We start from the raw sequence: 3,073 nt of genomic DNA, 5'->3' as shown, positions 1-3,073 counted from the left end.
ATATATATATATATATATATATATACTGTAGTTGTGTATTCTCTTGTTTGGTAAATTTATCAACCTTCATTGTTTAGAAATGTTGGTAAGCTTTTTATTTGGTAAAGCTGTAAAAGTCCCTCTTAAGTTTTTTTTTCTTGTACATATGTATGTAAAATTTGGACAGTGGCTTCAAATTTTTAATACCTATATCTCTAAAAAGGTGAACAACAACATGCACATTTCGAGTATTACCAGTAAAGTTTTGTAATCTGTACAAGATGGTGAAGTCTTTAAAATATATAATTTGAAAGACATATTGACTGAAGCCTTTTTTAAAGCTGACACCAGTACTTTAGTTAAGCATGTAATCAATCCCATATTGAATATATATATTATATATATACAAGATTAATGATTTGTTTTTGCATTCAAGCAATAAAAAAGTAATCACTTAGACTTTGCATAGGATAATTGTAAGTAGTTATGAAGTTTATATAAGAATATCCCTTAATAATTTAACATGCTTAAATAGCACAAATAGTATGTCAAAAAAGTAAAATTAACATTTTAACTAACACTGATAATATACTGTATTTAGTGACACTTTATTTTATTGTTAATCACACATCTATTAAATATTGACCCAGCATATGGCCAGTTGGTTAGGGTGCTTCACTTGCAATTTCTTGTTTGCTGGATCAGAACCCAGCACTGAGCATGCTTGCCCTTTCAACTGTGGGGGAATTGTAATAATGAGATGGTCGATCCCACTATTTGTTGATAAAGAGTAGCCCAAATGTTGGTGGTTGGTGCTGCCAGCTGGTTGCTTTTCCTGTTGTTGGCAGTTCAAAATTAGGGACAGCAGCAGAGAGCTTTAGTAACTGCCATAAATAACCAAACAAACAACTACTTAGATATTAAACTGTATAAATTTTGTGTTTTTGTTCATTTCAAATTTTCAAGTTAGTGTATGTTACCATTAGAAATAAACAACTGATAAAGTAAAGGTAATTTACTAAGATTAGTGTTGATATCATTTTATGGGTAGTTTTTAATTGAATGGAATTCTAGTTTACATATGTATTCCTAACTTATTAATTAAAGGTATTTTATTAATAGTTGTAGATTAAACCTTAATTATTTGCCTAAAATTCTCGTACATAATTTTTTACAAAAGGCAACAAATGTATTACTAGCTTTATTCGCAGGGTGGAGATATGTTTACTAGATAAAAATTTTATGCATTCAGTTATGTCTTTGTTTCATAACTTGTTCATATATTGTTGTTGTAAATAGTGACCTTTTCTAAGTATTTCTTATATTTATAGATTATCTCTTCAGCTTTCTTTTTGTGTTCTTTATCATGTTTCACATTTGTTATTGTTTTCTTCATTTATCCTTCTATTTAAAACAGAACACAATTTCCAGAGAAATATAAATGACTGTATTTATGGTTCTGCATAGACATGATATTTCACTCATCTATATCTTTACTTTACCTTTAGTTTATGAGATTTAATTTGTAATTTCAATATTCAGCATGCAAATATTCATACTGTAAATGAGAATTAAGTTTTGTTGAAAGGTGGTAGTGAAAGATTTAAAGTGAGCAAATAAACATGTTTGTAGAATAAACAAACTTTAATGTAACATAAAAGTATACCTTGCATAATTTTAGAATTTAAGTCTGTTGTGTGTAAAATATATCATCACCATATTATAACATTGTTGCATTTATTTGGCTCTTTTTTTTATTTAATATGCTAAGTTTATTTAAAATACTAAATTTACATAAGACTTGAAAATGGGGAAGTGGAGGTGGATGTAACAAGATAAAGCTCAAGAAATGTTCCTTTCTCCAAGGAGCAGTGGTGTATTAACGGTAAAATTGGAGATAATCATCGTGATTTCTAGTAGGTAACACTGTTTGGTAAGACCTGTCATTTATTTAGATATATAATTTTTTTAGTGTATAGACTGTTTAGTTTTTGAGGAAAATCTTGGTCTGTTATCTAAATTTTTTGTTGCATGTTGTGTACTTGTGTACAATGTTTCTGAAGCCCTGCTCATCAGTTATGCTAATGTAACTATGAGTTCTTAAGCTCTGTCTCATTCTTAGCATAAAGCTTTAAGTTGCTTGACAGTTTAATCTTTTGAAATTCCTTTATTGTTATTGATCATGTATTTATGTATTAGTACATAGTTATTCTGATGGAAATTAATCTTACAGACGTGTAAACAGAAATGATAATAATATTGTACCAATACTTTTTTGTCAGTATGATAGATTTTCTTTAACCCTTTCCAGATGGATCATGGGTCAAAGGCCATGTCATCGCATTTGTTGACTCGCATTAAAAATTTTATTGAACTACTGTTTCATAAATTTATGTCAACAATTTTGGTATCAAAATGTAGATTATAATTAAAATTCTAGTATTATACATTATTTAATTTCTTAATTTTAAAGTAAATATTAAAAAACACACACCTAAACATTGATTTTTGTGTGTCACTTGATATGTTGAATGCAGCATTGGTTCAAATTGGATGTTTATGATGTCAAAATGTAAAGTCTATAGTTTGGTACGATTTAGGAAATCAAATTACTGATATTAACATGCAATATTATAAAATAAGAACCTCCTACCTTTTCTATTTGCTGTGATACCCTCATGTACTGAATCAAACACAGTGGCCCCACTCACCTCTTTCCATATATATATGCTTACTTCTGTATATGATATGTGAATATCCAATCAAAAGCTCAAGAATGTCCCCCTAATGGCTTTCTCCACCATTTTCAAGTATTATGATGTCATCTCATTCTTTTGATACAAATCTTGATGCTGGTGGTTCTTTAGTCTGCTCGAAATTTCATATTTTTTTAGACCCAAATACAGGTTAATTGCTAAGCTTGATAAAAATATAGTGGAATTCTATGGTATTGATATAGTAATTTATGGTTTTTTTGGTTATTTCAAATGTATATATATAAAACCTAAAAAAAATATTTCATTTCACATCCTCCACATGTGAAATTTTATAAGGCTTAGCAATCTGTGACAAGCAGCAAATGAGTACAAAGGTA

The 3,073-nt window shown here is 28.7% G+C and overlaps 1 protein-coding gene across 1 annotated transcript in view; it reads left to right on the top strand.

Annotated features, from left to right (window-relative positions):
- Positions 1–3,073, top strand: part of LOC106478203 (DNA excision repair protein haywire-like) — a 38,885-nt gene that overhangs the window by 3,451 nt on the left and 32,361 nt on the right. The gene's annotated exons all lie outside the window — the stretch shown is intronic.

Source organism: Limulus polyphemus, unplaced genomic scaffold, assembly GCF_000517525.1.
Source record: "Limulus polyphemus unplaced genomic scaffold, Limulus_polyphemus-2.1.2 Scaffold0, whole genome shotgun sequence".
Lineage (NCBI taxonomy): Eukaryota > Metazoa > Arthropoda > Merostomata > Xiphosura > Limulidae > Limulus > Limulus polyphemus.
The sequence above is the reverse complement of the archived record's forward strand: the minus strand, read 5'-3'. Positions and strand labels throughout refer to the sequence as shown.